The sequence below is a fragment of the Clupea harengus genome, chromosome 25 (genome assembly GCF_900700415.2).
Source record: "Clupea harengus chromosome 25, Ch_v2.0.2, whole genome shotgun sequence".
NCBI lineage: Eukaryota > Metazoa > Chordata > Actinopteri > Clupeiformes > Clupeidae > Clupea > Clupea harengus.
The window spans coordinates 13,512,034-13,524,070 of record NC_045176.1 but is presented as its reverse complement, the minus strand read 5'-3'; the positions used below and the strand labels follow the sequence as shown (position 1 = coordinate 13,524,070).

General features: G+C 42.1%; 1 protein-coding gene across 3 annotated transcripts in view; it reads left to right on the top strand.

Moving 5' to 3' along the window:
* Positions 1-12,037, top strand: part of tnr (tenascin R (restrictin, janusin)) — a 101,390-nt gene that overhangs the window by 43,425 nt on the left and 45,928 nt on the right. For all 3 annotated transcript variants that reach the window (XM_012825734.3, XM_031563315.2, XM_031563314.2), the window contains exon 3: positions 10,929-10,996. The gene's annotated coding sequence lies outside the window, so the exon portion shown is untranslated. The remainder of the gene's footprint in view (positions 1-10,928; positions 10,997-12,037) is intronic.

Below are 12,037 nucleotides of genomic sequence, written 5' to 3'. Positions count from 1 at the left end.
TTATTAAACTCCTAAGTATCTGCACATGATTGTGTTTTTGGCTAGAAGCTGAACACTTTAGCTCTGCTAATTAGCCTCCTTGAGACCTCTGTATTGAGCTCCAGTCGACCTATCAATGGCTTAGTTGTGGCTTAGTGTGTTGTTATTGGTTTAGCATAGAATGGGTTTGAGGTTCCTCTATGTTTTCCCTTCTCATCTCTTTATCTCATTTACTCACTCATTCAGGTTTAGGTTTATCTGATGGATTCAGGTTTTTCAATTATATTTGGTCATTTAAGTATATTTGGTCTAATTGGCATCCAACCTGCTAATTCAGTTGTCATTATTTGCAGTTGTACTTATCCAATTTGTTTTCTTCCTGATATTCAGCTTGATATATACTTGTAACATTTAAGTTTAGTGTATTAAACTGTTCATTCATTAACCCTTCATATAACTCCTTGTGCTATGCCATAACATTGTGTCAGCTTATATACTGCTTGGTAATATTGTCATTTAATAATTTCATGGAGTAAAATTTATCGTATTTTTCTGCAATATTTACCACTCAAATGCATTCTACTGTCCCACAATGCTCAGACATGCATATATCTTCTAGCCTGGTGTTTTTTGGGTCTGGGCCAGTAACATTTTGGCTACCCTCTTACAGTTCAAAACTGAGAATGAAATCTATCAATCAGACTTTTGAAGCCCAGTGCTCTTAAAACATGCAAGCCTGTGAGCGTGACTTGGTGGCTGTTGTGGTGACAATTGTGACAGCTATCTCAGTCTCACCACTCCACAGACATTATGGTCTGCTTTTGTGTGTTTCGAGCTCGGCTTGACAGCCCTTCACACTTGCTAGTCGCACTCGCTTTTACTCGAGGCGTTCCCATTTTCCTCTCTGCTTGGAGCTGTCAATTAACCCGGCAGGTGGGACAATTTCCTAATGCACAGGATGGATGAGACATGCTCTGGCGTGTTGCTTCCGATTTGATTTGTAAGCATTTCTGCCTCTGCTTCTGAGCCATATAACATGCCTGAAAGTGTGCTGGCTGTATTATTTTCACGGAGGTTTGTAGAGAAAACACCAGATTCTGAAAGGATCCCAGAGTCACAAACCCGGTACTTGAGAACACACACATACTGTGACCTTGGTCATTTGTACTGAAATGAGCTAAAGCGCCTCTATGAGGATCTGAAATAAGGCTTCATCTACGCACTCACACTTTCTGTCTGGCACAGGAGCTTTCAGGTCTGAGCCACAGTCAGTGACCTTTCACCCCTTGACTTTTTGCAGGTTTGAAGGTGTCTGTGAGCATTTGATTCAGTGCCTCTCTCTTTGTCATGAGAGAATAGGGCCCTTCTTCGCTTTCTTCTTCTTCTTCTTCTTCATTTTCTTCTTCTTCTGTGCCTGCCCCTTTGAGCAGGGACCACGGGGAGCGAGTGAACTGGGTGCCAGAGCCCATGGAACTAAAGAGAAAGAACACTGGGCTACCATCCGTCTCTCTCTCTCTCTCTCTCTCTCTCTCTCTCTCTCTCTCTCTCTCTCTCTCTCTCTCGTTCCCTTGGTTCTCTTAAAACAGAGCTAAAAAGTGTGTTGTCAAGCAGTCAGGCCCTGGAGCGGCAAGTGGAACCGCTTTCCAGGCGGTCCATCAGAGATCTACAAACAGCATTCTGTCACTGCACAAATCAGCAGTCAAAGAGACATATTGTAAAGACAGACTGTGTGTGTGTGTGTGTGTGTGTGTGTGTGAGGAGAGAGAGGACAGTGACAGCATGCATACACCAGGATGCACCAGGATTGTGCAGACTGCTCCCAATACATTTCCAGGGAGCTGAAAGTAGTTCAATTGATTGAGTCACAGTTTTTTAATTAGTATTCAGCACAGCACCCAACTATCCTGGGGCCATATGTATCTATCCCAGAGTGGCAGACAGAATTGGCAATTTACAAAGCCATCAAAACCCTACATGGCAAAGGAGGATTATTCAGATGGTCTTGTCTTCAGCCCCAATCAAGGTGATAACATCAATGCTATGGATTCTTTGTGAGAAATAATATCAAATTTTTGGGTGGGTGTATATTTATTGACTGAAATAAATTGTGACCTTGATATTATGAGGTTATCTATAAATGATATAGAAAATAGTGTTTTTCATATACACTCACTGGATTCTATCCTCTATCCTAACATTTAATAATGACATGCCAATACACCTGGCTAACTGAGATACACAACAAACAGAACTGAATGTGATGAACATAAAGATACTTAGCAGAAGCGAACTCTCTCATTTCTAGCTTGTGTTTGAAAACGTGCAGAGGGCTGGAGTAAAGATACAACATGGGGAGAACAGTACTAAACTGGGCCACTAGTCTGGAGGGAGCTGTGTCACTGGAAAATGAATAATTGTGTTTCATATACCATAGTTTGACATGCAACACACTCATGCGACATTTATGCTTATTTCAATGGTTTAATTTTAGTCTACAAACTTGTGTTAAGATGGTGTGAACATCCCAATGGATTATTTGGGAAATGCAGTAAGCTATATTAACGTGAAGTGTTGTTACTCTTTATATCAGCATGGATGTGATTTGGGCATAAGCATAACGCTATGGGCCAAGTTTCACTTTCTGAGAGGCACCTATTGTTACAGTGTTGTTGATGCAGATTAAGTCAGCAATGTATTTGTGTGGCTCTACACATCACAGTGTCATGAGATCAACTCAGTGGTGTGATACTTATAGTTAAACATTCCACTGCGGTAATAGTGTAGGCCTGCTGTGACAGAACTAATTTGTGTATGAACATATTCTATTCCATCTAAGACATCTGCAAGCTTTGATGTCCCTGATCTTAAAACCATTTACACAGATAGACCCTTAAAATAATAATGTAAATAATAAAACAACAAAGCACTTACAGTCAGGGCAATTGAGATAAATTTGATTGAAAGCCAATTTGTGGTATTTTAACATAGTAATACATGCTGGATCATATGCCATACCGTTTTATCATTCCAACATGAAGCTTCAATGAAGTCTGAATCAGTAATGAATCTTATTAAAGTTTAGTAATGCTTTGTTGTTGTCAGAATGAATAAATAGAAGCTAAGGTCTGTTTTCCCATTAGAATACACTGCCCTGAAGACATCTAACCTCAGCAATAAGGGCTTGAAGAAAATTGATTGAGGTTCTCTCCCACGCTCTCTCACAATGTGTCAGCATGAAAGAAATCTATGGCCAGCCCTGACACACCATCCTATACCTCTGACCGTGAGTAGGCTGGCTGCCACGGGTTGAAAGTAAGTCTGAGAACGACCAAAAGAGACAAACAGGCCAAAACACAGAGAGAGAGAGAGAGAGAGAGAGAGAGAGAGAGAGAGAGAGAGAGGGAGTTCGATGAAAGGGGAGAGTGAGAGGGACCATCTAATTTGAGAATTGCGAATCAGAGAGAAGAAAACGTATTAATTCAGCCTATCACCTTTGACAGGTATTAGGTTGGCATGCAGTGGAGACTGGACCGCAGCGATGGCGGAATACATTTGAGGCGTGCATTCGTAGGTACTCATCAAATCAGAATATGTCCTCCGACACGGAGATTAATCTCCATCCCTCTCCCTTGAACACGCACTCCCCAGTCCATCACCGCCATCAAAGATGTGTGACAAAGCCGAGCAGAGCAGTGCCCTGGTCCCAAAATGACTGCCGGGGAGCTCAAACAGCAGCAGTGGGTAGATGACTCTGGCTCCATCAGGCCGTGAGGCTGATGTTTGCCTCCGCCACGAGCAATAAAGCCTTTAAAAAGCACTTAATCAGACGCAGCGAGTCCGCTGTCCATTACTCGACCCGTCAGCTCCTTTATGCTCTTTTTGATGGCTACATTTACTCTCTTTGAAACCACGGGTACAATGCTTCCAGGAGCTCCGAGGCAGTGGCTTTATCCTTAGTTCTGTGGCATTCTGGACAACATAAGGTCGACAGAATGAAAAGAAAAGGTCAAAGTTTTTATTTCTCAAACTTTCCAAGCCTTTGAGCGTTAGATATACATATGGCACTCTATTTCTTTAAATTCCCAGTCTTACCTGAAGCTAGCCAAATAACTTTAAGCTGGCTAGCTTTATATTACCGATTGTTATACTAAAGAACGGAAGATGAAAGCAACAAGGAACAGCAGGCAAAGAAATCTATCTGAATCTAATTTCAACTTCCTCCACTTAAACGTATCTCTACCCTTCTGTTCGTATTCCAGAGACAGCAAGCAGTGCATTGTTAGAACAGCGAACCACTGTCCCTCTGCTTTTCAGAACTGCACTTTGCTGCATCGGACTGCCGAGCTTTAAATACGGTCTGCTATACTAAATGATTGATTTATGGATTTTAATCAGTTGTCTTCTGTGGCCAGCAGAAATGTCAGATAGGCGCAGGTATGTTTCTGCCAATTCCATTTCTCAGTCTGGTGGGAACCTGAGCAGTCAGAATGAATGAGTGCAGAGAAGGACTGTGCTCCCCAGGTTTGGGTTAATTTAACCACAGAGTGATGCAGAGAGGAAAAGAACAGATGAAATACAGAAGTAGACCTTTGGAGAGAGGAGAGAGAGAGAAAAAGACTGAGGCAGGCTCAGAGGCAGTCTGAGGTCTCATTCAGCACCACATTTATTTTCAAATTCCTGATCCAACTATCTGTGACTGATGCATTTTCATTATCAGAAGTGTCTATCACAGGGCCCCGGGGCCCCGGGGCAAACGTTAAAGCTAGTATTAATCACACTCTGGCATGTACTTCTGCTCATGTTTTGAGAATGAAGTATACCTACAGAGTACATAATAGAGCATGTTAAATATATAATATGGTGGCAAGTTAAGTCATTGTTGTTAGCAGGTTAAGCCATAGCTGTTTTGGACATTGGACATACCCAACACTTAAGGCTGAGAAATCAGAGTGCATATGCTGTTTGGCAAAAGGTAGCTTGCAGTGCCATCGTTTAATAATTGTTACCCTGGAACCCGGTGATGGAATCAAGTTTAATTGCAAGTTCAGTTTTTTATTTGTGTAATATTCTGAGGGATTTCTCATTCAAAAAGGATGATGTGGCCATGGCTGAATCCATTTTGCTTCTCAGCAGTGTGTGTAATGAAAACTAGCATTTGAAGGCTGAGGGACTGAGCCGTGAATGGAGACGAACAATGACTTTTCCCCCACAATTACTCCCCAGCCGCAACACTCTCATTCTCTTTACTTCCGAAGAAGAACAATGAATCTCCATTTATTTCTAAAATGAATGGCACTATTTTTCATCGAAAACGCTTTTTGCATGAGAAATCCCTCATACATTAAGGCATATGAATTTTCATTAACTTAACATTTTTCAACATTATGAAAAGTCATTTCAGAGACGGCTTATAACTCTGAATGCTTTTCGCTCCATTCAGCACTTCAGTTTTGCATTTGGAATAATTTGCCAGGCAATATTATAAGAAGACAGCAAGACTTTTGCAAATTCTGGGCCTACGCATTCCAGTGTAATAATTCAGATTTTTACTGCCTTTTATGCCCTGAAGTTAACCCAGCAAAGAATCACAAAAAGAGCCAAATATGCTTTCAGAATACAATACTATGATGATCTTAAGTACTTTAGCAACAAGGGCTCAAAACAGTGTTAAAGCAAAAATGTGTCACATAAAATGAAGAAAGTTGCTCAAACTGTGAAATTCACATAATCTCACAAATATGTATACTATAATGCACACCCATGTGCCTAAAGGCAATCGATAAAACATGGGCCATATCAGGCTGTACATAATGAGATAGCACAGGATGACACAGAGGCATTTCATCATGTTCTCATCACATCACTGGCTTGTTGTGTCTGGTTAGCTGTGCTGAAGGTGATGAGCCAGAGTAAAATAACCATACAAAGCACTCATTACTGAACCATTGGGCCTCATCACTCATGATCAAATGCACATTTATTTGTGATATTTTCCCTTGGACCCAAGTAATCAACTGTTCAATATGAAGACAGAGCCATTTAAAACCACCAGCAAATACCTGCGCAGTGGTTGATGACAGAAAAATAACTTAAGAGGCTTATAACAAAACGTTTTCCTTAATCTGAGCACCTGCTGTACTTAAGGTCATGACTGTTGGAGCTTTTGAAAAGAGTGTGCTGAGCTGAGGATCAGTCAAAGACTGAGAGTGTAAAGGACTTAAACTGCAGGGAATTTAAAGCACTGCAGGGGTGAGGATCAGTCAAAGACTGAGAGTGTAAAGGACTTAAACTGCAGGGAATTTAAAGCACTGCAGGGGTGAGGATCAGTCAAAGACTGAGAGTGTAAAGGACTTAAACTGCAGGGAATTTAAAGCACTGCAGGGGTGAGGTTCAGGGAAGGCACTGACCAGCATTACTGCTCATTTGTTTTGAATAATGGCCGAAAGACTAGAAGGGCATGCGGAGAGCGCAGACCTTCGACCTTCAAAAGTGAAACTACAACTAAATGGAGCCACCCTGTTAGTTGGATCTGCTCCACAATGTAATGACTTCTTCCATGGCCCATGCCACACCTTTCCACCAAGATTCATGGATATCGCGTTGGTAGTTTTTGCATAATCCTGCCGACAGACAGACAAACTAACAAACAAACAGAACCTCCTCGGCAGAGGTAATAACACAATGGGAGTATTTATAGCCAAAGATTGCAGTTGCAGTCCTATTCAGTGGTTACGCTCTCGTGATTTTGTTGAATCGTGGCCCCACTGTACAGTTGCATATCTGGCTGGTTATCAGAGATTTTCCCCAACCATTTAAAACCAGCCTCTGTGTTCTTCTGTGCCTGAACCACAAAGATGTTGTTGGGCCATAGCCCAAAAAAATATCAATATGCTGAACTTTACGTGAAGGTCAGCTTACATAACATCAAATAATTAGCAAGGAATGCTGTATCCCAAACACAATGCAAGCTGAAAGTCCCAATAACACATTGCCAATCAATACACGAAACAAAATGAGCTCAGCGACAGGGCAGCCAGCCCTATACAACTCTTCAGAAAAAATGCCAGTGTGGAATGAGGTACTAATAGTGTACCCCATTGAAAATGGTTAAATGGTTCATTTGATAGAGTTAACAATTGAACCATAATTATTTTATTAGAAAGACTTGTGTGATGTGTCTTTGGTGATCCAAGCACACATTTAAGTACATGTGTGATCGCACTCCTTCGCATTGAGATCCAATCCCTCAGACCGCATTCGGAGGTGGTCTGGGACGCCATATGGCCATATTCTTTAAGCAGTGTGAACACAAATGTGTACTTGGCCACATTGAAGGACTGCCTACTTAACTGCATAAGCAGAGGTGAGTACTCATTTGCGCGCTAATGGCGTCAGGTTAAAAAACATGCGTTACCACCTCATTTTCTGAGGTTAGGCTACTGCTTTGTGTGTGAGCGAGAGAAGACAGCAGCCGGGCTAACGGTGTTGCAGACAACTTTTTCATGCCTCAGAAAAGCTGAATCACTGTCAGGTCATCAAAGATTTGAGTACGTAGATGGAGCTTGGTATTTCTTTTCAAGTCTTTTCAATGAAGTTACACCTTGGATACTCTCAGTGGTGAATCTTTTCCCGAAGCAAGGCTCTATTTGTGGCACTGTCATGAAGAATTAGCTGAAAACATGTTACGAAAACACAAAGTTCAAGCATCCCAATTAAGACCTGATATTAAGACCTGACTTAAATGAACCCCCTAAAATTAAATACACACACATGGCTTTTTTCTTCATCCCTTTGACACACTCCATGGTTCTAGTGTTAAATAGGTTATTGGTGTACGGGACACTTGAGCCCGGCGGCTGTATGAAACCGCCAGATGTAGAACTAATTTGAAAGGTAAACAGACAATTAATGACCTAAACGCAAATGTTCATGTAGGCTAAGGGCATGTAGGCCACACACTCTCCACTTTTTTCAGATGGATAATATGGGGAATATACTTGGCCTGAAAAAAATTCAGACAGAAGGTTTTTTTTCCCCTTTAGTTCCTAATTGCTGCTTTCCGCTGGTTTAAAAAAAAAAATATTCGTCATTGGAAGCGGAAATGAGCTATGTGTTTATTTGCATATAGAGTGGGGAAGTGAGAGCACAAGTGGTCACTCGAGACTCATGTGGGGACACATTTTAATGCCAGGTGTGAACTGACATACTTAGAGCCGTCCACTTGTGATCGGATCACCCAGGACGCATGTTGATACCAGGTGTGAACTGGCCCTTTATTGTCTAAGTAGTCAAACTTCACTTTTGACACCTACCTCTTGGGGGGAAATTAATGTCAATCAAATACAAAACAACCAAGTATACTATACAAGCAAGCATAGGCAACATCGTAAACTATCAGACTCATTCTCAAAGACATGGGTTTCTTTAGTTGCTCAGTCTATTATTGGGTAAATCTGCTTCATCCAATAAACTGTTCTGTTCTGACCTTTCAACAGTGAGACTACTTGTCTGTACATTCATTTATAGTCATTGTACCTGCAGAGTCAGTGACATTGACAAGGATTTTAAAGTAATAAAAGTATCACTGACATTCTTTATACTTAAAGCATGGATGATAGGTAGGATTTTGTAACACTTTAGTCTTTTAACACTTAAGACCTTGAACTGAAATGGACAGATGATACAATTCTTGCCTCTGTTATGTATCTTATTAATAGTTTACAGTAATAATAGTTTTATTAATCATGAAACCTACTGTGTGCTGCATGCATATGTTTTTTTTATATTATATGATTATAACAATTTGTCATTTGCTGGGCAAGGGACAGCGATCCTCTGCTACTGTTGAGTAAGCACACTTGCGAAAATGCATCTCAAGTTGCCTTTCTTGTTCTACTGCCATGTCCAAAGAAAAACAGCGATTGAAATTCCCCCGAATGAACAACAGGCCCAACAGTTTGACCCACGTTTCCAGTGATTACACATTTTATGACTTTTCCACCCACCCACCCCCCACTGCTTTCTTGAGGGGAAAAGAAAAAGGGTGAAGCGAGTTTCTCGTGACAGGTGATAAATGGTTACGGGGCGGGAATCTATCTCCTGCATCAACAAATCGGAAATGGGATCTCCGCATGATAACAAATTGCAGGGAGCATACCATGATTCACTGCTGGCAGGGCAGGCAGGATGAAAGCACCCGCTCTCTCCCACTCACCACTCGCGGCGGTGGCACAGCATGGGGCCCTCTCAGGGGCTGGCACCAGCACCCCTACAGCTGGATAATGCCTGTGTGTGGTGGCAGGGATGAGGGCCCTCTGGAAACCCAAGAACACCTAGAGTAGAATATTAGGTTGACAAAGAACTTATATAAGTATGTGAATACCTAGATGCACCTATAGGTGTTATACCGTCAGTCACTATTGATGCCGTAAACATGTTTACTCATTCTATGACCATACTGAACAAAGTTGAGTAAATGCAAACGCCTATATCAATACAACAACACCTTAAAGATGATGTGTAGCAAAGTCTTTGTCCTATCTTTATGCTAACATACTTTACCTTTTGTTTGGAAGCTTTGATGCAGCCATTATCTTCTCATGGTGCAACCAGGAAGCAAACAGCTCTAGTCATGTGACTATGTACACTAAATCCGTGACACTACACATATTGCGACGAGACCCTTTATCATTTGCAGGAAATGCATTGTCAAGTCAAGTTAAGTAATTTCAGTTTTCTTAATTGTCATTGTATAAAACAACGATACAGCGAAGCATCTCCCTGAGCTTGGTAGCGCTAAATATAAGAAAGTGTGATAATAAATGCAATAGAATGGATTAAATAGCTATTACCAGAATACATAGATATTATCATAAATAGTCGGCACACATTCACACACATCGTTAACAGTAATAGTTTCAAAGTAGCGCATGTAGTGCAAACCTGGTTCAAAGTTCAGAAGTTTTGTTTGAGGTTGTCTGGAGAGTGGTGGGGGATAGGGGAAGAGCTAGCTGCTCTGCCGTAGGTTAGCATTCTTTAGTGTCCTCAGGTAAAAGAAGCACTGTTGAGCTTTCCCAGCACAGACAAGGTGTTGCTGCTCCAGGACAGATCCTCAGTCACTGTCAGGCCCAGCGACTTGGAGTTGGCGACCTTCTCCACTGCATACTTATGTGAAGTGGGGTGTGCTTGTGTTGTCGTTGTGGTTTTGTTGTCCTTGTGGTTGTGTTGTTCTTGTGCTTGTGTTGTCCTTGTGCTTGTGTTGTTCTTGTGCTTGTGTTGTCCTTGTGCTTGTGTTGTCCTTGTGCTTGTGTTTTCCTTGTGCTTGTGTTGTCCTTGTGCTTGTGTTGTCCTTGTGGTTGTGTTGGCATGAAATGAGGGCAGGATATGAGGGGAGTGATGGAGTTAGCAGGATAGGAGGGGAGTGATGGAGTTAGCAGGATAGGAAGGGAGTGATGGAGTTAGCAGGATATGAGGGGAGTGATGGAGTTAGCAGGATAGGAAGGGAGTGATGGAGTTAGCAGGATAGGAGGGAAGTGATGGTTAGCAGTCATGTGTAAAAAGGGGTGTAAAGTAGTGAAATGAACATGCATCCCTATGAAGCATCGGTGCTTAGAGATAGAGTGGATGCTTGCCAACTGATTCATCATTCAGTAACATTTTTAGAGCCTTGTAACTGAAAACGTTTTTTTTTTACGGCCACTATTTTGACCGGTAGGGTTAAACAATAAGCCATGCCACTTTTCATTTTTCCTGACCTGTGGACACAACAAGTGGTGTGCGTTTGTGTGTATGTGTATGTGTGTGTGTGTGTGTGTATGTGTGTGTGTGTGTGTGTGTGTGTGTGTGTGACACAGATAAAAACAGACAGTGGAGCGACAGAAGGAAATAGAAAAAGAGAGTGGAAGATGAAGAATGAACTGTACTGAAGCTTGTCTTTCTTCCATCAACAGGTGGTCTTGGCCTCTACTGGGGGAGAGATTAAAGTGCAGCCGGGGAAGACCTTCACCTGGTGCCTCAGGTAAGATAGCACACTGTATCTCTCCTGAGGAAGCTATTCTGCTCCCCTCTCATCTGGTTGCGAGCTTTCCACTGTGAGTGTTGACAGGTTGTGTGAATAAATGTTCAGTGCAAGGTGTATCCCACTGAGATCATAAAGCTCTTGCACAGTCATCCAGAAGAATCCATTAATGATGCGGACCCAGCACATGTTTAGCATGAGAATTATTCTCTGTAAATAATGCAGGAATAATTAACCTTTACATGGCTTATTCTAAAGTGCAAATAAGCACTGTTTATATATATATATATATATATATTTATCTAAATCTATTTTTTTTTTACACACGGCACCAGTGAACTTGTCGAATGGGGAGATTTTCACTCTCGTCACGCTTGGCTCTCCCCCCTGAGAGCACTGGCACAGGCTGGAGCTATTTCACTTGGTTTCGTGTAGTTTTCTCAAATCAGTGTGTGTGTGTGTGTGTGTGTGTGTGTGTGTATGTGTGTGTTGTTTTCAGGTTTGCGCACTTGTTTGTGTGTGTGTGCGTGCACAACACAGTAGCAACCCTGATGATTTCAGCATTAAACTTAGTGTGGTGGTGGCGTGTGTGTGTGTGTGTGTGTGTGTGTGTGTGTGTGTGTGTGTGTGTGTGTTTGTGTGTAGGTGTGTGTGTGTGTGTGTGTGTGTGTGTGTGTGTGTGTGTGTGTGTGTGTGTGTGTGTGTGTGTGTGTGTGCATGCACTGTCCCCTGAGGGGATGTCACATCCTTAACGTCTTAATGAAATGCTGATGGGGGACTCTTAATTGCAGTGTGGGGACTGGGTGTGAAGTGAAAGCGCCATGGGAGCCTTTGATCACGGATCTCCAATCGACGGGGATTAGGGGTCCCTCTTCCACAGCACCAGCCTGATTGTGATGACACCACAGGGGCTCTCAGAGTCACGACTAATTATGAGGGATTGAATTAAGAGATAGCACAGTTCACAGTTCATAAGCCCATGCCAATGCTGGCGTAATTATTCCGGGAGTTTATAATTATTCTCCTGTGTTATGGGTTGGA